This window comes from Colossoma macropomum, unplaced genomic scaffold, assembly GCF_904425465.1.
Source record: "Colossoma macropomum unplaced genomic scaffold, Colossoma_macropomum, whole genome shotgun sequence".
Lineage (NCBI taxonomy): Eukaryota > Metazoa > Chordata > Actinopteri > Characiformes > Serrasalmidae > Colossoma > Colossoma macropomum.
Genome location: NW_023494786.1, coordinates 12,943,068 through 12,957,363, shown reverse-complemented (window position 1 = coordinate 12,957,363; position 14,296 = coordinate 12,943,068). Strand labels below are relative to the sequence as shown.

Here is a 14,296-nt window from a genome sequence, read left to right as displayed (position 1 = left end):
GCGAGCGACTGCTTACTGGTCGATTGTTACACAGTGTCAATATCTCGAAAACTGCAGGACTAGTTAGCGGACAATCTGGCAGAAAAAGAAGAAGAAGAAAAAGAAGATGAAGTAGAAGAAAAAGAAGAAGAATCAGATAACAATAGCGTTGCTTTGCAATGTGCTGTTACTAATGAAGTTAGCAGATGTGCTCTGCCACAACTCATTCTCGACTACACAAACCACTACTGACCACAACCACAGGAGACACATTCTACTTAAGTATATAATTTATATTATATAATACAAATATCATATTAAAACTTATTTAGCAGTTATTTATTAGTCAATTATTTAGGTTCTGCAGAAATAATATAGAAGAACATTAATCTGTTAACATTAACAATTTAGAAAATCACAAATGACAAACTAATAACTGTCTTACCAGAGACCATAAAATATGAAGCACAATGCTTACCTTTGGTAAGAGATGAGATGGTACAGAGAGGGAGCTAGGCAGAATATTCTCTGTCAACCAGTAACCACAGGAGGATTATCTGAGTATCCGAGTTTGTACAGTTGATTACACTGTTTGTCTCTACTGAAAATGGGGAAAAACCCTTTTTAAAAATGAAATAAATTAGGTAGCTCTACAAACACAGATACAGAACTGGTTATATTCCATGACATGTCTGGTTACCAGGAGTGAACTGTAAAAAAACAGTTGGTTATTTTATTCAGAGTCAGGCTGGTATTAGCAAGAGCTATTAACTATATTTTGGAAGAATAGAATTTCCAGTGACTCGCACACTGAAGTTGTTCTGGTGACATGTAGTGGCTATGGTTTTTGTTTGTGGTGTTGGTTTTTGTCACACATCTTACTATCAGTACTGTGCAAAATATTTTGCCAGTTAAAATTCTATAGAATAAATGCAATAAATACAAATGACCACTATACTGATGGTCATCTTGGTTTGAACAATATTGACATAACAACACAGATTTTATTCCTGACTTCATTGTGCACTCTAGCGATTTCATGCACTGTTCAAAAGGTTTATTAGCTTAACCTAAAATAAAAAGTACTTCATGTGGTGGCAAGCAATATAATTGTTTTTATTTAAATACATATTTAAAATTTTTCACCTACATTTTAGTTTAGATAAACAAAATTAACATTTTAAATCAATTTTTTTATTAAATATTTAAGTTTTACTTTTTACAGTACAGCAGCACATGTTTTAGTCAAATGAAGGACTGATTATCTATATGACTGAATATGTCTGACATCTTCACAGTACTGTACATAGTACTGTAAGCTGAAGATAGTAAGCTGTGATTTTCTCTCACCTCTTTTATATACATGAGTACATGGTCATCTTTGGAATCGACTCGCTCCACAAGTAGGCTGTATTTTAGCTGAGGAAACAAAATAATTACTTCTCTGAAAATTAAATAAATAGTTACAAAGAACTGGTTGGTCTGAACTGCAGTGTGAGGATAAATGAAATAGTCCTGATTTTGGAAACTTTTTAAATTTTTTGCCAAAGCTACGTGTTCATTTTTTAAAAAATGAAAGAGCAAAAACATTTATTATTGTCACTGAGGTTAACGTGAGGTTGAGGTCTGTGTGTGTTTACAATAAACACCACTACTTACATCACTGGGATCTGCTGTGAATCCTGATAAGATTTTTATATCCACTATCACCATGTTAGTGCTGTTTAGAGCTCCATTATATCTGAAGAAGAAATTAAAGAAGACTGGTCATTAATCACAGAATTTACACTGACATCAAATGTACAGTGCTTTTTCCCATATTGAAGGTAGCTTTAACAAACTATTTAATGCACTCGGTTGGGGTATTGTAGAAAAGTACCATCTGCAGGTGAGGATAAGAGAGATCAAACCAGTGAAACAGCAAATAAACACCCGCCATGTGTACAACAAGCATTTACATGGAGGCCTGCATAAAGGTTAGCATTTCTGAAGACCGGCATTAAAGTACTGGCTATTCTCAAACAAATTTTTTGCAACTAATCCTAGGACTTGCAGATATGCATTACCTTGCATAGAGTTTAAACAGGACTGCATTTTAATGAAAGGTTATACTTTCTAAGCTACATTTTCACTTGCTAACCCCATAATCACCAGTTTCAGTTACTATTGTTGGTTTCCTAGACAAACACTCCTGCTCACAGACTGAATATCACATCAAAGTGGTGACTCTCTTAGTGGTGAATATCACACCAAAGTGGTGACTCTCTTTGTCTTCTGACTGTGCTGGAGCCATCAGAGCTGAACACTTTGGTGGAGTACAGAGCCAGAGCCTGGTGGGCCACCACTGTGTCCTGATCCAAACACAAAAACATTGAGGAATGTTCACAAACTTCAGTGTCTGGATATACACTTGTTACCACCCTAAATAGAGGGAGTAAAAGACCACGGATGAAACAGAAGTGCAGTTTCCTCATAGATGGCTTTATCTTGAATGAGTAATGATATATAACATAAAACAAGGCGTGTTTACATGCTTCTCGGTTCAGTCCATTGACAATAAGGTAAAGAGTTTTAAATACAGTCTAAGTAATTTCTTCTCTATACCATTACAATTAGCTTGAGACAATTACTTAACTGTTCAATCTCTACGTTGCACAATCCACACTTCCTTTTAAAACAAAAAAAGCCTTATAACGTGCAGAATAAAGCCATTCAGTTACATCCCACATATTGTATAACTCTGATAACATTAATAAAATACACAAAAAAATATGCTTAAGAATTTCTAACTACATCAAGTAAATAAACAGCTCCTGAAAGAAATTAGTTTCATGGACTATATCTATCCGCCATTATCGTTATCTACTCTGGCACGCACATTCCATGCATATAGTAATATCGTGAAATGGCGGCGCTGACCTCCTTAACTAACGATTTCCATCATATGCACATTTAAACTACTAGAGAACTTACAACCCATTAGAATAAACGAATATACCAAAAACATACATCATTCATAGTTGACGGTAATTTCTGAGCGGTTGTTTAACACCATTAGCTCTGTTTTTTTTTCCATTTGAGTTAGCTTAATATCCTTACTAGGCATTCCTAGAACGATTAACACCATTACTGCATTGGCTTATTTTTACAAACAACATATAACTATTTTTAGCTTAAGATGTTTTTACTATAACAATTTCAACAATATTGAACTGTATTTTCTTGGATTCCTACCTAAATAGAGGGAGTAAAAGACCACGGATGAAACAGAAGTGCAGTTTCCTCATACATGGCTTTATCTTGAATGAGGAAAAACCCGTGGTCGCCCCCTACTGTCTGGATCGAGGCACAGCCAATCGATTGCAGATCACCATAGTAAGGACTATTGGTAGATTTCCTATCTTAAAGAACAGCTAAGCTTTACATCTTTCAATACTCTAGATCATGGATTAACCATCATTTTTCCTATTTTTTTTACACACAAAATCTCAAATGGCTCCAGAGTTATGAGTTCACCACCAATGAATTTTTCTATTTATAAGCTAGTGGGCAACAAAACGTACAACTGAAGTATTACTCTATGTTAAATAAAGTCCCACTATTTTAACTCGCCACACACTCACCTGAATTCTAATACTGAGAAGGACCTCTGTTCTCTCAAAACAGTCTGTCTTCTCTGTGGCATAGATTTAGGAATGACAACATTAATTTCTGTTTGTTTGAGATTAAGAATATAGTCTGAGTACCTGGGTGGAGGAGAAGCCTCCATAGGGATTCTGCTGCCTCACCAGTGTAGCGAACACTGGCTGAAACTTGCTAGTGTTTCTAACATATCAACAACCCAAAGTTAAGGGCCTTTTGGCTCCAGCAAGTCTGGAATTGAGGTGTAAATCTGTCGGCTTAACACCCCCCAACCCCAGACTCAGTCAGATTTACAGCTGAATCAAGAACCAGCACCCCTCTCCCCTGACCTAGAGGGCAACAGGACAACGCCTCCCTGGGATATTGACCACATGGCCCTCCAAAGTCCTGTGGACAACTTTATCTTTAAGTAACAGAAAGTACATTTCTAAGGTATATGTCCACTCCAAACTGCAACCATTCATTAGAACTCTTTTTAACTAAACTAGAAATACCAAAAACTGAACTCGTACGACATTGGGCGGCAAAATTCCAACTTTCTAAATTCCCTAGGGATCTCAAGTATGGACCCACAGCACCCCAAGGGGTGTAACCGCAAATTACCACATCACCACCGTAAGGACTTGTGCTTATAAGGAACCCAAGAAACTTCTTGCTTTGTCTGCTTGATTATCAACATTTATATAATCTGAAAGCAATACTACTTGTTGTATTAATCTTGTTGTTGGGTAGTACCTAAATATTACCTGTATCTTTTTCTACTATTAAGCGCTAGAAATACATATAACTTTGTAGAAGTTAAAACAGTATAACTTTGATAACAGTCAGACCCAACCATTTAATTGCTATGACTTTAGACCATTGACCAATATGTATCCTGAATGTGGTTTTCTTTTCTTTTCTTCCTTTGTTCCTTTCCTTTTATTGTCGATTTTATTTTTCATGCATTGGGTCATGTTCAGATATTATAGGCAAATAGTACCTGTGTTCTTTGACATGTGTTGTGTATCAGGTAACAAGGGTTAAACTCTCTCTTAGAAACATGCCTGAATATCCTAGTTGTTCATTCCTTGATTTTGAAAGTTAAACCAATTTGATGATATAGAAATGTTTCTTTTTCTTTGTTTAAACTAGCTGAAACAAAGGAGGCAGTGATTCTGGGGAAGGCATTCCTAAAATTATGCACAACCAATCAGAGTTGGAAACAATGAGTAGCTAGTAACCTTAGGTGAGGAGAACCTATCAGCACTCTGGCTCCACCTCCAAAGGGTAGGGCCTCCAGCCAAGCAAAACCAGAGTGCACCGAAAATTTGAGTTCAGATTCCTGCGGTCGCAAAGGAAGGATAGCTAAGTTTCTAAGTTTGTGCCGGCCTTGGTCAGAAAGACAGGTCAGAAGTATTAAGACGCTAAATTTTCAGATCTGAAACCTTTGTTTGTTTTGTAACTTGTCTGTTCGTCTACACACCTTAAGTTTAAACCACCCTCAGAGAAGGAAGGTGGATATTTCTTGTCTGGCCAGGGAGAATATATCCATAACTTTCGATTCTGTTAAAGAGAGGTAGTTAGTTAAATTAGTATCACCAGCCTCAGAACCCTGATTGCAACCTGAACCTCGCCAGCGGAGTGGGAGCAGTTCTGACGCCACGGAGACCCAGCATTGCACCCAGAGCCACGCACTGATCTGTGAACAGATCGACCATCGAAAGGCTGCCCAAGCTCCACCGTCAGACGGCCACGAGACGCCTCCGCCCAATCACTGACAGAAAGGCGCGTGCCCGCACGGAGATGCAGCATCCACGGCCAGCGAGGAGAGGAACCACCGCGTGAGCTCCAGCCTTCAGTCGAGTCTGTCCTGAGACAACCCCGCCTGAAGTCAGCCCCCGACTCCAACATAAGCTGGTTCCATCAATTTGCAGTCAGGGCCCTGACGCCAATTTATTTAATAAGAGAACTTTTAATAGGTACATCCAGCCATATAGTTATTCCCGTCCAGGCTTAGGTTAATTCTCTAGAGGCTCTCCTAAGCGACTTCCCAAACCACACTGCCTCATACCATTTAGCCGTGAATCACTCTAACTTACTCGAGCTATTTTGTCTTTCATTACTATCACATTGTTTTGTTTTGTTTTCTGGTTTTATTTTCTATTGTTTATCATTGAATGTAGTCCAAAAGTAGTTTGATATTTAGCCAATAAATTCCCTTTTCTGAAGCATCCTTGGTGCGAGCGTTTCTCTCTCTTGCCCTGGTCTGTAGACTTCAAATAAATCCGGGTTACCTCACACCCTCACATAAGGTTCTAGCAATAATAATATTAAAAATGGCAAAACCTTTTACACCAGCCAGCTAACAATCATGTTAGCATAGCCTAAATCAGCAGCGGTGACTTTAGTTTTAGTGAGAACAGCTAGCAGAACATAGGAGCTGATCTCCACTGACAAGGAGTCAACGTCATCTGATGCAGATCGAGACCAGTGAAGGTGACCATCTGTAGAAAAGAAGAAACTTTAGCTAATGTAGAAATACTAAGAGATGAACCTACAGACAATAATACAGCACAACATGGCTTAACATTTGAGCTTAAAAGTTTCATACCTGCTGAAATGGCAATACTATCCAACTTCTTCAGCAGCTGCGCACAAGTGTCTTTCTCTCCAGCCAGACTGAAAGTGTAGGCCAGCAGTACAGTGGCATAGGTGTTTGTTAGGTTGCCAATAGAAGACTTTAAACATGACAATCCTTTATTCACAACAAGATCCTACAACAAAACAAAAAAAAAAAAAGTGTAGAAGAAAATGTAATTGTTTGGGTGTTCACAATCAGCATCGGCTGTTCAGACTTATGTGAATTCACTGCTTATTATTCAGTCAGACTATCTCATATTACCAATTACGAATGTAATAAAAAAATAAATGACTTGCTAATGAAGAAAAACAGAGGTATCTGGAAACCAAACCGATGCAAAGCTGACTTTTTTTAAAATTTATTTGTGGCTTTGGAGATGAGTAGAAAACACAGTCCTGCCCTTTGTCATGATATGTACTGTCTTTTACAAGTCACACAGGCTCTACGCGCTGCACTGCTGGCTCCAACGCTGGTGTAAGAACAACAATGTCGGCTACGTGAGCAACTGGAGTGCCTTCTGGGAGTGACTGGCATTTTACCGCGGGGATGGACTGCACCCGAGCTGCCATGGGTCTTTCATTCTGTCTGAGAATATAGAGAAGGCACTGCACCAGGCCCAACTGGACTTAACAGTAGTAAACAACATACAGGTAAGTAGTAAAAACAGCAGATAGGTAAGTGATTTTCATGATATAGACAGTGCCTCCTCCATTTCTACCATTCCACTCTCTCTCTGGTGTCTTAATACTAAAACGTCTGTTAGCTGTGTAGGGAGAATTTGCTCCAATAACATCATTAAAGTCATTAAACCCCATGTATTTAATAAATCTAAGGAAAGCATGTGCAGTCAAAACCCCACTAATTTAATTCACGTACCCCTTAAAAAGACTAGTCCCCCCCAAACACATAGTGTAGTAAGCAGAAAATTAAACCTCATTCTACTCAAACAAAAGTTCACTAAATAACAAAACACGAGATCTCATTACAGAGCTTAAGCTAGATTCTATGTTTCTGTCAGACTGTCAAACATGGCTCAGTGATAATGGCACAGCAACTCGACTTGAAGCTGCTCCTGAAAACTACAGATTTATGCATACAGTAAGACAGGGCAGACAAGGAAGAGGAGTGGCATGCATTTATAACAGTGCCTTCAACTGCAAAAAAACTACTGTTGATGAATTCATGTCTTTTTAGTATGTTGCAATCAACCTTTTTAGTGATTCTTCTGTGTTACTAATAGTAATTTATAGGGTCGGAGCTCCTAGGAAGGAACTGCAGGAAAAGCATATCCTGGTTTTCTGGGGGAGAGAGGAGGAAGAAGAAAGACAAGATGCTATTATAAGAAAGGTGGAAGTGTGGTGTGTTTGGGAGACATATCGATGATGGCTCAAGGCACAAAAGCAACCAGCTTTTTCAAATAAGACCATCTCATGAACTGCCAGCCCTATGGAAAAAGCAAGTTCAAGAGGATTCAAGAAAAGTAAAGTATTCCTCAAAGATCTTGAAGAAGATTAGAGTTAGACCTGCTGTTGCTGGTGAGAGCCAGCTGATTTATTTTTTTCTGTTTTTTTGCAATGCATTGCTAAGGACTTTTTTTTGATGAATCATTTTTGTTTTGAATTTTTGCATTTTGGACTTTTTTGGATTTTGGAGAAACTGGAAAAGGGTGTTGAACATTGTAGAGATTTGGTGGGGTGTTGGTATTGTTTGCATTGTGTAAGTCTGGAATTGTGTTGTCAGAGATGTTTTCTGAAATGTCAGAGTTGTTCTCAATTGTATAATGTAAGTTGGTGAGGTGGTAAAAAGGGTCTATAAGGTTTTCTTTTTTGTGTGTCCAAATCAACTGTTAATCATAAGTAGTTAAGGTGATTGTTACAATAGTATACTACTGACACAGAGTAACATGCTGTAAAATAGTATATTCTGGAGCAGTATGCAGTATACAGTACACATACAGTACATGCTATTTGAAACACAGCCATTAAAAACTGAAGAACTCCATGATCTAATTTATGTTTTGTAATGTATTCCCTGTTGTGTTTAATTAAAAGCTCTGCCTGCCAAACATACTGGTGTCTGTGTGACTCTGAGTTTTCTTTGGGTTTCCCAATCAGTGCAACTCATATATAGACTGATGGGTTGTAGGGTACGGGAGATCAGTGTCAATACATTTTTGGACACCATATATAAATGTGTGTACAGCCCTACTGACATTAAAATGGAGATGCCCCGTTGTCTACAAATTTGTGGCTATAAAAGTGCAGCAGCATGTAAGGAGACAGGATACATTTGCCAGTTCATTTTATTTAAATCCAAGTTTGTAACTGGTGTCAATAAGCAAGTGGAAAGAAATTGCTTCAGGATCCATTAAGACAAACAAAATTCATGGGAACATAAGAAACACAAAGATGCATGACAACTAGAGCAAAACTGAAACTTGTGAACTAGCCTATACAAACACAACAACACATCAGATGAATGCCACACAAGCAAAGGGAAATAGAATACTGACAAGACACAGCTAGGGCAATGACACAAGTAAGAACCCCCACCAGTGCACTCTCTCAAGCCGTGAAAACAAAATCTATGTGGAGCCAGATTTGCAGGGGGAGCTAGGATAGAGGAGGGGCCTGAAACAGAGACAGAGACAGAGACAGGACTAGAGTAAAGACTAGAGACAATGGTCAAGAAAAAGGCAGTCACAGGGACTGGGATTATGCTGGCCTGGCATAAAATGGTGGCAGGGCCTGGAGACCAGGTACTAGAACAGAGAGCTAGCATGGAAAAACAGTGAGAGGAGAATGGAAGCTGGCAGAGCAGGATACTTGGAGGCCTGCAGAGGGACTTTTCTGAGTAAATGCAAACCATGCCGCATCGTTGTCCCAGGTAAAGCTGCAGCACTGTTCTTGGCCACAACGGAAACAGGAATAATGGTGTCTTTGGCTATGAGCCATGAGGAATTACAGCGGGTGGGGAGACTAAGGAGGTGGCACCTTTAGCTGCTAAAACTGGAACAGCAGCTCCTGCATCCTCGCTATGAATGCAGGATCCAAAACTGCGGCATCTGCAGCATTCTCACGATTGTAAGAAGAAAGGGCATCCTTGGTGGCTGAGTGCACTGAGGAAAATTGGACCATGAGCAGAGCAGAGTCCTCAGCCCTGAGGATAACTGCATCATCAGCTACCAAGGTTGACTGAGAGCTGGTTAGGGCACTGGGTGACAAAGCATTCTACAGAAGCTGGTGTGGAGACAGGATGCATGTGCAAATTCATTTCATTTGAATCCAGATTTGTGACAGGAGTCAATGAGCAAAAGGGTCCAATAAAACAGATCTATTAGGACAGAAACTGGGACCAAGTTGTGCCGTGTGCCCATACCCCAGGCCCCGATGATGGCTGTGATAGCCAGCAGGAAGAGAGGGCCCGAACACTGAGCAAGGACAAAACCCTGTGGGGACAGCGAGGAGAGAGTCCCACCTCCTCTTCTGCAGCAGTTCAATCCAGGCATCTGAGCTGGGGAGCAGGGGTGATGATGGGGAGGTGGAGCAATGAGCTCTGTCCCTCTCAGCCTTAATTAGAGCCGGCTGATGGTGATCTGCCATTGACTGTGAGCGCCTTTGAAAAGAGCAGTTTTTGTTTGTGTTCTGTGAGTGAAGAATATGGCTGCTGATGATGTTTCTCCTGCTTCCAGCAGTCTTCCTTAGGCTGGCGTACCATACAGTGTGCTACAGATTTGCTGAAACCCAGGAACTGGGCACAGACACACCAAGGGAGTCTCCATGGCAGAAGAAGAGGCCACCTGGCTGGCTGGCAGGAACTGCAAGCTGCTTTTCATGATGCTGAAAAGTGATGGAAACAATTTAAGGAGCAACAGGTGGTGATCAGTCAGATGGCCAGGAGCCTGCTGGCAGAGCCCTCCAGTCCCTGCTCTGAGGAGGACCAGAGCCTCCCTTCCCCCTCCCCTCCCGGCTCGGAGTTTCCCTTCTTTCCCCTCCCATCCCCGCTCTAAGAAAGCCCAGAGTGCTTCTTCTCCTCCCTACTGTCCCTGCTCCGAGAGGGCTTGGAGTTTGCCTACCTTCCACTCCCCACCCTGCACACAAAAGTGGCTTCGCCTGATTGCAAAGACGCCACTGAGGCCCCGTTTGCTTCTGAAGATGTCAATGAGGACCTGAATGGTGAGTGAGTGGTGGATGGCACGCAAGTCCCAAGCCCTCCTTCCTAGGCACTGCCTCCTGTTCCACAGAGAGGCCTACACCTCACATTTGATCCAGGTGGCCATGCCTGGAAGCAGGAGCGGTGACAGGGAGGTGGAGCAATGAGCTCTGACCCTCTCAGCTCAGGAGCTCACACTGCCTTTTATGAGAGCCAACTGTTGCTGCTGCTGTTGCCTCTCTGCTCTTTTCAAAGGTGCTCACACTGCCAACACCAAATTTGTGCCGTGGGCCCAGGGGATGGATTCTGTTTTATTGGATCCACTTGTCATTGATTTCTATCACAAATCTGGATTCAAACAAAATGAATTTGCAATGCATCCTGTCTCCACACCTGCTTCTGGTGAGCTGAGAAGCAAGAGTGAGAAAATGACCAAAAAGTCTAGTGTAGTAGCCATAGAGCGATAGCCAGTTTCAGTTTTGTTTGTGTTTTGTGAGTGAAAATAAATAATGTGGCTGCTGCTGCAGATGTTTCTCCTACCTCCAGCGTCCTTCCTCAGCCTGGGGTAGCACATGGCATGCTACCTAAGTATATAAGCACCTTCAGAGCACTGAAATACTAAAAAAAAGAGAAAGAGGTTTCTCTGGCCTTCCATGGAGGCCGAAGTCAAAACCTCTGTTAAATATGCTGTGTCTCCTAGGAAACCTCTGCCCCATCTGTCATTTCCCTGCCCATCATTGGGGTACCCTTCAGGCCCCAGGGATGGACCAAGTGGTCTGCTACTGAAGTCTGCCAGGGGTCATGAGAACACTATTGACTACTGTGATGTTATATTTTTACCATATCACCCACCTGTAAAAAGTTATGACATACATACTAGTGTGGGAGAGGGCAAGAGGGCACAACTATGATGACAAGATTGGACAGAGGACAGCATGGCCGTGGAGACTATGACAGTGGCTTAAATCATTAACGTTTGAAACAGATTTCATTATATAATCATAGATTTCATTATATAATAAGTGATATATAATTTACTTTCTGAGAGGAGGTGCAGTGTCACAGCTCTTGTACTATTACTTGTTTTATTTTTTACCTATGCCATCATATGCTGTTACTTCAGAAGTCAGTCTAGCAAGAAGCTTTTACCTAGCCTTACTTCCTGTATCAATTTTACATTGTTGCTATTAGCTTAGCTTATCTTTAGGCCTCGCTGTTTTTTTACTCTGCTTTATTGCTATTCAACTTGTTCTGTGTTATATTTAAGCTTTTATTAAAACCTTTGCACTCTCTGGTTTAGTCTGGTTTGTCACATGGAGCATGGCCAAGAAATCTACAGTGGCTTGAATCACTAATGTTTGAAACAGGTTATATCATGTAATTATCCAAATTATGGATCTGTGAAGCACATTAACACAAAGATCAAGAGATAGTAAAGAACACAACACTGAACATGCTGATAGTTCCAGTAGTTAGGACTGGATAATTTTTGCTAAGACTGCCCTAATATATTAAGGTACATGTCGATATAAGGCTTTACAATTTGCACAGGTTGGCCAGTGTCCTTACCTTAGATGTATGGCCCAGTTCAAGCAATGTCGCAGTTATGTAAGCTGTTATGGTCACATCATCATTTACACCACCCTACAATACATTGGAATGTTACTCAAAATAAAAACCAGTTTGCTCAGAAATGTATTGTGTAGTCTTCAGATACACTGTATTGCCGAAAGTATGTGAACACCTAACCATTACACCTATGTGACCTATTTGACATCCTTACCAAAACCATGGGCATTAACATAACTGCATCCAATCTACTAGGAAGGATTTCCACAAGATTTTGGAGTGTGTCTGTGGGAATTTGTGCCCATTCAGTGAAAAGAGTATTAGTGAGGTCAGGCACTGATGTTGGGTGAGAAGGTTGGCTCACAATGAATGTTTCAGTCAGTCCCAAATTTTCTGACTGCAGGTAGTGAAGCATGATACATCACTCCAGACAACATGTTTCCAGTGCTCCAGAGTCCAATCGCATCATGCTTTACACCACTCCAGGCGATGCTTGGCACTTGGCATTGTTATCTTTTTGGTTTCTGTCCAGTTACTTGGCCTTCGAGACCAATTTCATGAATCTCCTGACACAAAGTTCTTGTGCTGATGTTGCTTTCAGAAGCAGTTTGGAACTAGTAGTGAGTGATACAACAGAGGACAGGTGTTTTTTACAGAGCAATGCTCAAAAACATTCCTCACTTCAGTACAACCCATTCTGCTATTTGTTTATGGTGATTGCATGGCTATGTGCTTGATTTAGCAAAGGGTATGGCTAAAATACTGTAACTCAATAATTAGGAGGGGTATCCACATACTTTTGGCCATATGTATGTATCATCTAATAACACACCTTCATTCTGTTGTTGAACAGTCGTCCTTGTCTTATAAAACAGCCATCTGGTGTCTGATTACTTATCAGCCATTGCTTCGCACTGTCAATGTTTTGTGGATCAATAAAGGTGTACCGCTTGCCAAAGGTCCTCAGTACAAAAGCAGTTAACCTGGTGGTGGAGAAATATATTTGCATCTACATTCAAAAGTGTCTGTTTTATAACATATTACAGTATAATACAGCAACTGAAAATTGTTAAATGAAAGCTTGGCTATCTAGTCATAATGTCCAAGATGTTCTGTAGCATTGTGCTTAGTGGCTACTTGTGAACTCATTTTTTACCATGTAATCAGTTATTACCATGTATTCCCTTCTCCACTGAGGTATATTTAAAAGAGTAGCTTTATAAAAGAAGGCAAACGCACTCTTAACTTTCAGTATAAGTTGATGTCTGAAGTTCCATGTATTCTGTTTGTGCAGGTTTGCAATGTTTAAGTTAAGGGGGCCCCTGGTCCAAAGGCCCCATAGGGAGTGGGCCTCTCTCTCTTAGTTCCAAATAGATGAGATCATTTTAAAAAGGACCATCTGTCTCCTTTTTCAACAACAAGTACCATATATAAGTAGTTGGGATATTCTGTTCTGGGGGGACACTTTAAATTGGCACGGATCCCCTCTCAGGTACTTTATAGTGCTTAATATGATACTGTTTTACTTTGTAATAAACATCTTATACAAGGAAGACGGTGTCAGCGGAGTCTCCTTCATCATCTTCACATCATCGCTACTTAAAGAACAACAAGAATTTGGGTCACAAACTCCAGACGTGTTGTGGCTTGCTGCATCACCGACAGCCTTGGCGCACTTACTCCTGCACCATGCCAGCGATTCAGGTGGGCATTTTTTGTGCACTACTTCATTCGTTGGGTCTGTTGGGTGTTTGCTGTCTAGTCACACCGTAAAGAATCATGTGTGTGTGTAAGCCATGCTGTGTTGATGTTTGGAGTGCTTCTCCGTTCTAAATTGGGGTTTATTGCATTGTAAATGCCACAATAAGGGGGGAGTATATTAGGGAAAGGAAAAGCTGATGTAAAAGTGTGGACTAGCCTAATTAGTAACAATAAGGTGAGCTAAATAACACCATGCAAGATTAGTGAAGGTTGGGCCCTTATCTTCTTAACAGTAAGACATGTGTATATTAGTCACTGCATGAAAGTTGGCTTACAGAAATAGTCAGATCAGGTTAAAAAAGGAAAAAAAAAAAAGAAAAGTAACAGCCCAGGGCCCTGGGAAATTAGATTAAGGGGAAATTAGATTAATGGGAAAAAAGAGGCAAGAAAAAGAGAAAAAAAAAGAGACGTTAAAGAAAATAGAGAAGATAAGAGTTAAAAAGAAAGAAGCTGCAGATTTGGACCAAAGCCCTCTGGGAGGCGGTTTTAGACGGGCCTAAAATCCTGGAAAATTACTAGGTGAATTTCGGGTCAGTTCAAAGGAACTGGAGGTATGGAATGGAAAATTCA

At 40.5% G+C, this 14,296-nt stretch overlaps 1 pseudogene; it reads right to left on the bottom strand.

Moving 5' to 3' along the window:
• Positions 1-14,296, bottom strand: part of LOC118825951 — a 43,232-nt pseudogene that overhangs the window by 3,595 nt on the left and 25,341 nt on the right.